Consider the following 12143-nt stretch of genomic DNA (forward strand, 5'->3'; position numbering starts at 1 on the left):
GGGGTTTGGAATCGCTTTTCATGCAAAAGTGTTGTTGTACATCCATATCCAAATAGGCTGGAGCAGTTGAGATGTCCCCCTGCCACAGCCTCCTTTTTAAGCTCATAGCCAGTGATTGCCCTTGAGCAGTCCTAATCCATTGCAGGGCAATCTAATACAGCTTAATGTAAATAATCAAAACTCTGTATCTGCTCTGACTGAAGCTGGTGGCAAGTTTGCCACTGACTTACGTGGAAATACAGAATGTCTCTGAATGAGAATTTTTAAAATCCTGCCCTAGAATTCTTGAACCATGCTGTAATTTTTTTTTGTGATGTCTTTTTAAATATCTGATTGAGAGGGAGGTTTATCTCTTTCTTTCTTTCTTTTTTTTAAACAGTTCTTGATCTACTGTTGGAATTTTAGAAAAACTGTAGAAACTGATTGAGGAGAGAAGACATAAATGTCTTGAATGGAAACTAAATTAAAGCTTTTTAACTGCTAAATGTATTAACATTTATGAAATTGAGTTTGTAGCCTAAGATAATAGAGAAAACAAGCAATAGCTACAACATAATGCATGCACAAGTCAGCGTAGAGAAAATTCATTATTAAACTGCAACTATAATGCCATTAGGACTTGTTTTAATTTTTCTTTAGGGCCGTAAAGAGATGAAAAAGCCTCTGTTCATTTTTTGACATTTCAACAGCTTTCTCTTAGAACACCATTGAGTAGTGTTGTTTGGTTTTTTTAATTCTCAAATTCTGCAGTTCTGTATCCTCACTATATAAAATCTACGTTCTTATTTTTTAGTGCAGACTTTGTAGAGCTCCTTTAAAATTCCATCCCTGTCTCTTTGCTGAGTACCATCTTTTGACATTGTTCCACTTTATTTATAGCAAATACGACAGAAGTGATAATACTTGCAGCTTAAATTCAAGATCATCTGAGGGCTCCCCATCTGAAAGCAGGTTGTATAGTCAGGGTGTGTAAGGAGGTGCTATTATCAAGGTTGTAAATATAATACAGCTTTATAAAATAGCCAATTTCAGACTGAGAAACCTGATTTTTATAGAAGTGCAATGTTCTTTCCAGATTTTTGTGCTTTAATATGTAAAACAAACAGAAAATTTCTGTACCCAAGCAGTACAGATTTAGATGACGAGCTTAACCTCTTTCTCTAACATATAGATGGAAAATAAACAAGCTATCTGTAATATTTGTGACAGTGAAGGGGATCATTGGCATAGTGCACTATAATTGAGGCATGCTTAAAGTGGCAAACTTTAACCAAAATGTAATAAAAACAGCAAGGTATCATGAGCTCCAGTGATCCTGGAGCTGCTGTCATTTACCTTCAAACATATGAAATATCGACTCCTTTTTAAGAGAACAGATAGTAACATTTATTTCTCATGAAATGGGGTGTTATGGCCCTGGAGCCTCCAGCAGACACTGGAGTATTGTAACTGCTTATGTACTAGCATGCAAAGCCCTCCACCTCCAGTTTCCCCTAGTACCTGAAAATAATTGAAGGGATTATGAAAACAGGTATGTAAACAGTCAGTTTTTTCTTCTTGGGTTAACATTTTGCCTTTTTTCTGTCTTCCAGTGGAGATTTGTGTCTGTGTGTGTGCGTGTCTGTGTGTGTGCGAGAGACAATGTCTTCCTTTGTGACATTTAAGTCTTCTGAGGCGGTCAGTGTGTTCTGGGTGGTTGTAGTTACCAATGCTCTTTATCTTCATTTGACTTTTAGCATTTATTTTAACTGGCTTTTCTTTTCTGGGGTTTAACTTTCTCGCTCACTAGCAGCAGTGAGCTCAAACACTGTTCATAGATAAAGAATAACTAAATCAATAAGCTTAATTTGGAAGAAATAATCTGATTGATTAAAAGGAGAGTGTTTCTCATTAGAAGGTGAGTGTTTCCTCCTTAGGACAAGTAGGAGAGAGCAGAGTTCTTTTAGCTCTTGATTCTGGTAGGTTTTAGTTCTTTATCTTGGCCCGTGGTGTTGGATGAGGGCATTTGTCTTTAGCATTAAAGAAGGTGATTGTGGCACTTCGGTGAAAGTTAACTGAAAATCAGAGCTTAGTGGTATAGACCTTGTGGGCAGAGTCCTGGTGCTCTCTGTGGTCTTGGTATGGTGGCAAAGGATGGACCTAAATCAGAGTGATTAGCCCTAAAAGCCAGCTGAGTAAAAGGTGGCTTTCCAAACTTCCCTCGTGTGTCCCACCTCCATCCTCCTTTTTCCACATAAAGCATCAGATGCAGTTTTGTTAGTTGATACAGGACTAGGTGGGGAGGACATCACTGCAGGCCGTTTCTTTTCCTCCTTATGGGCAGGTTTCTCACACATAAGGAAGGATAAAGCCAAGGAACTTTAAGGTTTGTGTCTCTGTTGTATATGTACATTACTATACGTGATAAAGGTGCTTGGAGGTTCTCATGCACAGGCTGCTGAGTCTTTGTATGAGATGCCTTATGCAGGTGAGTGCTGTTTATAATGTCAGAATTAAGGACATAATTGAAAGATTTTTAAAAAAGGAGTTTGAAGAAAGGAAATGTGAGTTTTGTTACTGAGGATTGGAGTTCTTCAAAGGCAGTTAGTTTTGGCTGGAGTAGGAACAGTGTCCTTTCCATCACGGAAAACATTAGGCCAAGGCTGCAGTGTTGTGAAATTCCCACCTGAGGGAAACATGACTGCAAATCAAAGTTATGTTGTTATTGAGAAGATGTAAAGCCTTAACAGAAGGATATGATGAAAATAATTATGACACAAATTGAGAATTTGGGGGGATTAAAATGGTTTGAGGCAGAATTAGAAGTGTAGTTTTCCATGCTTGGAGTTACAGAGCCAGGTTCTTTCAGTCTGCTCAGGGAGGTTTGGGTGTATGACAAGGAGGGGAAAGGTAAGATAATGAGAGAGAGAGAGAGAGATACCTTGCACAGCACAGAGTGATCTAAATTGATGTGATGGATGAGGAATTAAGTGTGTAAGTGGTACTGAAAGGGTAGGAAAACAAGGTAAAATAGGCTGGAGAAAAATGAGCTGAGAGGAAAGTGGAATCCTTAGTGAGATACGTACTTTATTTAAGAAAATTGGTAGGGTGATAGTCCCAGAAATCAGAAAAATACCTGGCATCTTTTCTAATTGGGAAACATTATTTGCACTGAAATACATCCTAGTTAAACCAAAGCCATATTGAAAACCTTTCATATGTAGTAGTGTGAGAAAGGACACTGTAAAACATACTGAGGAATCTAGCCAGTTTTTAAGGTATGAACCAGAATGGAGGATGTGTGCTCAGAGTCTCTGAAACTAGGCTGTTTTTTAAAATATTTTTTTAAAAGTAAAAAAGTTCTCTGAAACTTCAGATTTAGTCCAAAAGTGCATGTCTGCCTCTTCTTTTAAATTAAAAGAAAAAAATAAACAACAAAAAAAAGGAGTTTGGAGTAATGGGGAATATGGTGTTTGGATCCAAAGATGATCAGAGTGGTGTGTGTTGGAAGGAGCCTTAAAGATCATCTAGTTCCACCCCCCTGCCGTGAGCAGGGACACCTTCCTCTAGACCAGGTTGCTCAAACCCCGTCCATTCTGGTCACACGAAGTTGCTATCATTATTAGGCTGTGAAGTACGTAGCGACTGAAAGTTCGATTTTTGTCTTGGCGTTACCTGTCACTTGTGATTCTCATTTTTTTCCCCTGAGTACTTTGGCTGTATGTATCAACTCTTCCATTGGTGTATGCACCATCACTTATGTTTCTAAAATCTAAGCCCCTGCTTTTGAAGCTAGATAATTATGTTACCTTGAGGCTTAACCTAGATATGGTTCCACCTACTAGAGAGATGTAAATATCCAATAACTGTCAGTCTGGGCTACCAAAAGGTTGTTTATGGAATGGGTAACCATCAATTCCATACAAGTCAAATTATCAGTCACACTGCAGATAGTCAGCAGATGGGTTTACCGTGTGCCTGAGGATGCTGATCCCATTTGTTGTTCAGATACGATCAAACCATGCTACAGCTCCCTTTGGGACCAGATGGATTTATATCCCAGGGAAACCAGGATGTTGTGCAGGTGCTTGGCTCTTGTCCCCACATGGACCCATGCAGCTGGGAGAGTACCTGGAGCTGGCAGGCCCTCAGGTACTCACACTCAGATACACGCAAGCTAATACAGTGCTGCTGAGGGCTGCATTTGAGCCTTTGTAAATTAGTATATAGAATAAATACGCCCAAAGCTACTAGGTGAATGGACAAGCTTTTTGTCAAATGGAAAATGCTTCCCCAAATGAATTGTTAAATACAGCTGAAAAAGCCTCCTTTGCTGTTTGGAAAAATATTGGTGTCTCTATTTATGTATTTATTAACTTATTTATTTATTTTCTGGGAATTTTCATTGAGATTCATGAATTTCTGCGTTTGTAATGAAACAAAACATAGAGGCTTGATCTCATCTCTGCCAGAAACGTGGCTCTAAAATGACATGGCACATGTTGTGAAGAATGGGACCAGATGTCAGGATAATACATACAGATAGTCAAATCGATGGCTTTCAAATGGGTTGTATAAAAGATCATCCTTTCTGCAAAAATTAGTTTTCATGAGCCAATGGCTGGAATTGAAAGCAGACAAATTTAAACGACCTAAAACTCTGAAGTTCTATGTCTATTGTTTAATAATGTAAGACTGCATGACCCAATGGCCTTTAAAATTTAGTGATCTGTGCAGGACATACTAGGGCATGGAATCCTTGTAATCGTAATCTTCTTTTAATTACTATTATTGATCTATTTCAGCGGTGGCAGAAATTTCTTTTTGTCACTGCAATTAATAGCAACTAAAATAGCAATATCTGTAAATTGAAAGCAAATAAAAGCTGAGAAAAACTATTTTAGCCATATTCACATCTGCAGGGCTTTACTGCTAACGTTCCCTTTTCAGGAGATATTTGAAGAAGGGTTTATGGACCCCATTCTGAGTGGCATATTCAAGGTGAAAATATAACTGTGTGTTTCAGCATGCGGTTTTGGCTTTGAAACAGTCTATGGCTAGCTACCCTTCTTAAATCTAGGTGGCTGACATGAAGAAAATAATTCCCAGGACTAAATCCCTGCTGCAGCCAAGTGTTAAACTATGATGAAAACTCCTAGCAACGTAACGACAAGACGCGCTAAGCCTGGGACCTGGCATTTTCCCCTTTGTTATGCAGTCAGAAGGCAATTAAATATGAAGAATACTGTCATCCTGCTGGAGTGTGTGGAAAGCCACAATATAATAATACCATATAATAATAATTCCAAATATAAATATATCCACCTTAGGCATATATTACGTAGGTGGTCAGCTATAATTCACCACTGTCACTTCTTCATCCCTGTCAGCCCTTTTGTACTTAGTTGCAGAATTGCACCACGTCTCTTTAGCCTTTATTCAAGCTAAGGTTTTATTCAAGTTCTGCCACTGTTTAATTACCATTATTTTTTTAATGCTATACAAAGTCTGGGATATTTCTGCAGGTTCCCCTGTGGAGACACATGGATGTCATCTTGATGTGAGGGGCAACTTGTGAAAGGAAGGATCTGAACTGGAGTTGATGGAGGGGAGGGGGAGCGGGGATGGGAGGGAGGGCAGACAGGGTTGTCCCACAAGATGGGTGTGACCTGGTAGCCTCATGGTGCACCGCTCTGATGTGGATTACGGCATACTGAACTTTAATTATATCTCAGTGGACTTCCCCCCCCCCCCCCCCTTTTTTTTTTATGTGTTGTATATGTTACTGGGAAGCAGATGTTGGGTACAAGCCATGTAAATCAGATCTTCAGTCAGAGCTGTATTAAGTGATACAGAGTCCAATTGGGGCAAATTGTGTATGGAGTACTTTCAAGGGAAGCTTTGAGTCCTGCGTGATCCCTTTTCTTACAAAAGAGGCGAAGCAAATGAAATAATCCGGTCAGATACTCACTGAAATAATGCTGATGGGAATAGCACAAATCCATATTACTGAGATTGCTGTGCACAGCCGTCAATGGGAGGAAAAGAGTCGCAGGCTTAGGGACTGGCAATTACTCTGCACAAAATGGAGAAACTAACTGCATGGCTAATATCAGAATTAGCAAAGTTTTGCTAGCAAGACAGCCTTGTATCTTGGTGTGAGTCTTATTGTGTGTTACGTCTACCCCTTGGCGGCAGGCTTATGTGTAGTTCCAGAAGTACCTGCAGGACCATTGCAGCTCAGGTTACTCTCTCCAGATACTTTTTCTTTTCCCTTTTTTTTTTTTTTTTTTAATTCCTATATTGGCATAGAAAATTGGTTTGTTGCTGGCATTAAACTATCAGCTAAGTTCCGCATACTGCTCAAAAGCTGTCCCAACCAATGTGACACACCTTCTCCCTCCCATTTCATCCTCTGTCTGCCTTCCCTAAGTAAGTGAAAATTATCAGATTTCATGATATCATCCTCTTTTTTTTTCTTTTTTTTTTTTTCACCCAGCTGAGCACATGGACACAGTAACAAATAAATAGTGCAAAGATGCCACATCCCCCTTAACTTGAATCTGGAAGAAATATTTTGAAATTGCCCTTCTTTTTATAACCTCAGTTATTCAATGTTTGAAATGTATTGCATTGTATAGTTATACCATAAACAACTCACTAGAAGTTTATTTATAATATTATAGCTTATTGACATTTGTGTTAGGGGGAAAAGTATGAAAAGCTCACCCATCCTTCTGGAAAAAATAAATCTCAAGCGATAAATTTAGAGGTGCTTTCAGAGGCTGCATGAGAAAACCTACTTACTTTCATTTTGCTGTGAGGACTCAATTTTGCACTCACTGCGGTCACTACTCCCATTGGTGCCAGTGGTGCAAGGTCAAATATTAGATGGACTCTGCTTGTATCTGGACCCAGGATCTAGACAGCTTGTGCAAAAGCAAATCCCCTTACTCTCATGTGGTTTTGCAAAATTGAATGCAATCCTAAATTCGGTTCTTACAGCGATGATAAATCAGAAATGTTGCTTTTTTATTTTTTTTAATTATAGTGTTTTGATTTGTAACTATGCAATTTTATTACATTAATTGTTTATCTAAAAAGAAGGGTTTCTGAGATATGTTGGCAGATTAATTTTAACATTAACTCCAGTAAAGAAGCATTTAAGGAGCTAACCAGGGATTTTAGAGCTAAGCTCTATTTAAGTAGCTAAGCTCAAAAATTTATTTTGGGAATGATTTGCTGGTTAAATTTCAGACAGCCTATAAGTCCTCCTGGATACTCCTCCAGCACTCCTGTACTGTACGGAATAGTACCTTCTGGGTATGTGCCTGCAGCTTACCGGCTCTTGTTGGCAAGACTCACCATTTCAGTTGTTCCCAAAATCTGTAGGCACTTTGTTTTCTTTTACTTTGTGTACCATCATGTAACAACTGCTCTGTGAAGATTGCTCAAGGTTTACAAAAATGGTGGCTTTTTCACTGCTTCAGTACCAAATGCTGTGCTGTATCTTAACTTCACAAATCAGTTAAGTGATTTGTTTGGGTCAATTATTTTTTTTAATATATAATTACTGCTGGTGAGGGAAAGGTAATGGAATTTTTGCCCATGCTTCTTTAAATAAAGTATATGGACTACATTTCAAGCTGTACTAAGCATGGGATTCATCTAACGAAACACAGGGCCAGGCATGGTCCACAAGGAGATGCAGGCACATTCAGGGTCTGGCTCCTCATGTTCTAAGGTGCACCTTCAAAACAGGTCTGAGTCGTCACCCTGCCCTAAAATGCCTGTTTCTCACCACTGACTGTAACGACACACTAGTGCGACTAGCTCAGCTGCAGACTCCTCCGTGGTATAGTTTAGGCTGAGGTGACATGCATCCTCCCTTTGAGAGTGTATTTGCCTCACTTTGACTTTTCAAAGGATAAAAACAAAAGCAGAAAAATACTATAGGGGTAAAACTCACAGGGACCTTTTGAGTCACTGAGCCATTGGCTTTCATGGGCAGGTTCATCGTATCACTCTTCCCATAAATGGTCAAAATCCACTTTAACACATGGTGTCTGCAAGTCTGCCTTAATTTGCGGTCTGTGCATTTGTTCCTGCGCTGACCTTCTTGGTTAAATACTACTTTTCCTTCCCTCATGTTTATCTCCTCAATGTGCTTCAAAAGAACAGTCATCCCCCCCTCCCCCTGCATGAACATGCCTGTTTTCCTTTCCTTAATCTAGGAAAACTGATCATGTCTAGAAACCTCATTTATGCAATTTTATGAACATTTTCTTGGCCATTCCAGCTGCCTCTCTCTGTGTGGAGTTAAGTTTAAGTACATCTGTTTAACACAGAGCTGTACGTATTACTCCAGGCGAGAATTCATCTTTGCTTTGTAATTGGGGTTTGGCTTTTCCTCTTGATGTTGGAAACACTCAACTCATCCGTCCTGAAACTGGATTAACCTCTACTGTGAGTGCAACCCACTGATTGCTCTGAGTCACTGTGGGATTAACCCATATTCCCAAATATTTATTTTTCTCGGTCATCTTCAGCTAAAGATCATTGTAGTTGTAGACATTTTTGTTAATTTGCCCTGTAATGGGTGCCTTGAGACTGCCTTGTTAAGCTTTATCACATTTTCCTTTATTCCCACTCAGTTATTCTTTGCACTGACAGTGTGTTCCAAAGGTGTGCCATCAGTAGATTTTGTGACAATATCATATTTCTGCTGCTTTCACTAAGAAACCGATGAAATCACCGAGAGTTGACACTTGTAACCCTTGCTAGGCTTCTTTTTAATGGTTTCCATTTTGCCATCCTTTTCACAAGTTCTTCAGTCACCTTACCATCCCAGTTGTGGTCCCTCAGTCACCTTACCATCCCAGTTGTGGTCCCTGCTTTCTCTGTGTTTCTTAATAATTTCACCCCTTACATTACTGAAATACTACTTATCTTTTGTTTAGAAAATGGGGTGAGTTGTCAGAGAAAGCTATCAGGAGAATTTGGCTAGTACCCAGCTAACCTAAGCTTAGCAAACCTATTGCTGCACTGATAGCATTTTGATTTATCTCAGTGTTTCTGATTACTCTTTCCCTTAACATTTGTTCAGGTAATGTATCTGTTTATTTCCTCCTTGATGCATTAGCTTTTCTGGAAAACATCAACATCATCATTGAAAACTAAAGCTAAGAATTAATTTAATTTTTCACCCAAGCCTGGATTATTTTTACTTTATTGCAGCTTGATCACTTACGTTCTTTTTTCATTTATGAATGTGAAAAATCTTTGGGTATTTGTTTTAATGTTCTTTACAAGGAAGAGTTCAGCCTGACATTTGGCAATTCTCACTTTATCCCTATTTTTATCCTCTAAGGTGTAGCTTTTTGTTGATCAACTTTTTTATTTCTTATATATTGTTAGTCCTCTGTTTCTGTTTTCTTCCTTGGGGTGATTATGTATGCGTTTATAACTGATGCCCAGCTTTACAAGTTTTCCCCCCTTCTTTGAGGTACAACCTTTGGATATTTCTTACCTTTTGAGATTCTGGGTGTCCTCTGTGTCCCGGTGTCTGACTCTCCTATCTTTCACAGTCCAGTTGTCTTCAGTTATTATTGTCTATAGTTCAATATATTATAATTAATAATTTACCAGCTCTTTCCCTTTTGAGATCAAGAACCCCAGTTCAGTTTACTTTGTGATTGTACATTTTTTTTATGAACTAATTCAGTTCCTTCTTTAAGCCAATGGGGACTTCTGTGAAACCCTGTCAGAACCAAGGGTAGTGTAGCATCACTTTCTGTGGAATAATTGGCTATTCAATGGAGAAACAAGTACACTATTGTATCTGCAGAAAATCTCAGCCTACTGTTATTAGTAAGATTTGTTCTCCAACCTCATATTGAGGAAGATGCCTCAGCTCCGTAATATCTGTCTCTGTAATAACACGATATGGGTTTGGATGCTGCCCAGATCTGGGCTATCCAGATTTCTAAGGATGGGTTTAATTTCTCCTTCCTTAAACTGTGTGATAGGCTTCAGCTTCTTTGTATTCAGTGGTGGGGGAGAGAGACAGGACAGTTCCAGGAGGTGATTCATCCCATCCCGGCTGTCTGAGATGCGCTGGCTGAATCACTCTTGATATGCCTCTCCCTTCACTCACCAGGGAGGGAAGCCGGACAATTCACATAGGCTGGTTGGCCGTAAGGTTGTGGCATTATGTGAGATGAATCCCACCCCAGGAGGGTGCTTGGAGCTCAGTCATGGTGTGGCTGTGGCTTCTGCCCGTGTGCTCGAGCTGAGCATATGTGAAACCGTTTTGCTGTGGCACAGAGATAAAGACCTCAGCCTGGGCTGCAAACGCCTCGGAGGATTTGATCATTTAATGACTAGTATTGCTGAATGCAGGTAATTGCTTGTGTCTAGCAACACTATGCATATGAGCTTAAATTTAGCTTAAGAAGGTCTGTATACGCAGCAGTCACACCTTTGACTGCAGTGGCAGCATCCCCTACAGCATTTCATAGAAAGGTACCCAGCTCAGGTTTTTGGCCACTCCATAAATTCTTCAAAACCACAATGTGCTTATCATGAAAACATAGTGAAAAGCTGTTCTTTTTTTTTTTTTTTTTCTCTGACCTTTTCTGAGACAGTGTTTCCTGTTAAATGATGCAGTACCGATCCCCATTTCCAGAGCCAGGAGGACTTCAGTTTTAGAACACATTTAAAATGCATGTTTCATATTTTTGTTGTGGTTGCGTATGTGCCCACAGCTAATAACAAAGAAATAAAAAATCATGGAGTGAAATCTAGTTGAAAAAATGCCTTGAGTTAAAAAAAACACCATTGTTCCCTAATAGGAAATAAAAAAAAAAGCGCATGAATTTACCATTTCATCATACTGGAATTTAGTTTTGAGGTTTAAGCAGATTTTAGTCTATTTAGATGGTAGATAATAATGGCTGGTTTTGTCCTTTAGTTTTCTAAACACTTATGGAATAATTTTTTACCACAGAAGAGACTTACTAGATTAGCAAGTAACCAGCTGATTAAATAGTTTTCGGCTTTTACAAAGACACAGCTCTGCTATTCTGCTCCTTTCATATAGAACAGACTCCTCTCTCTCCTTCCTGCTTTAGGAGGACGTCTTTGGCACTCATGCTAACTTGAATGATTTACTGCACTTGTTAACCTTCATTTTCCTTTGGTGACAATGTTCCCTTTATCCCCATTCATGTTTGGCTCTCAACGCCTGTATAACATAACTTTTAACAGCTTCCTCCTTCCTATTGCCTGGATTATTAGGGATTCATTAAGTGCCAGAGAACTTGGCTCCTGTGCTTGCTTGAGGTGCAGAGGTCTGTTCCCACAGCGTGTACTGCAATTGCTGGAAACAGCTTTCTTGGTCTTGTGGTCAGGTAAGTTTAGCTAGATGCAGACACACTGTCTTTCATCCTGGAAGACCGAAGTTTGACAATGTGGTAACATCTGGGATCTGAACTGGCAATATTTGGGTAATGTTAATAGGAAGGAGGGGTCCCTGTGCATTTCAGACTGGGTGCCTCCACTATCAAACTGGATTTCCTTACTTGTGTATATCAAGGGAATTGGAGAACACAGACTTTGCAAGGCACTTGTGTCAATAAACTTGGGCTTTTTTTAATCATGAGTGGCTCATTTAATTCCAAAGTTGAACATCCATTCCTCAAAAATGTCTTTCTGGATAAATTTGACATTGTCTACATCCTTTGTGGTGGCTTCAGCTGTCTGCTAAGTAGAACCGGTGGTACAAAAAGGGCTGGTTCAGAGCTACTGCTTGTGTCCTCTCCTGATACAGTGGCCTTAGAAGTTACTGGGAAAGTCTCCAGTGGCTCACACTTGTAACACTTAAATTGATTGATACGTGTCAGATAGGAATTTGGTTCCAAATTTGACACGCAAAGTACAATTTGGAAGTAGGTGGTTTTTCAGGTAAAAGATTTCTACAGCTGAGATGGCTGAAGATGAGCAAGCTGAATGCCCTCATCTGATTAAGACATGATCAAATACGTTAGTGAAAACCTCAAGGGGCAGAATTGGATGGTTCCTAACATAACGAGATATTCTCAGTCAGAGAACACAGACCAGTAGATATTACAGTTGACCCAACTGACTGAATACAGCAACAGAGT

General features: G+C 39.4%; 1 protein-coding gene across 1 annotated transcript in view; it reads left to right on the top strand.

The window, feature by feature from the left end:
* Positions 1-12143, top strand: part of KCNH5 (potassium voltage-gated channel subfamily H member 5) — a 160162-nt gene that overhangs the window by 47125 nt on the left and 100894 nt on the right. The window lies entirely within an intron of this gene.

Source organism: Falco rusticolus, chromosome 7, assembly GCF_015220075.1.
Source record: "Falco rusticolus isolate bFalRus1 chromosome 7, bFalRus1.pri, whole genome shotgun sequence".
Lineage (NCBI taxonomy): Eukaryota > Metazoa > Chordata > Aves > Falconiformes > Falconidae > Falco > Falco rusticolus.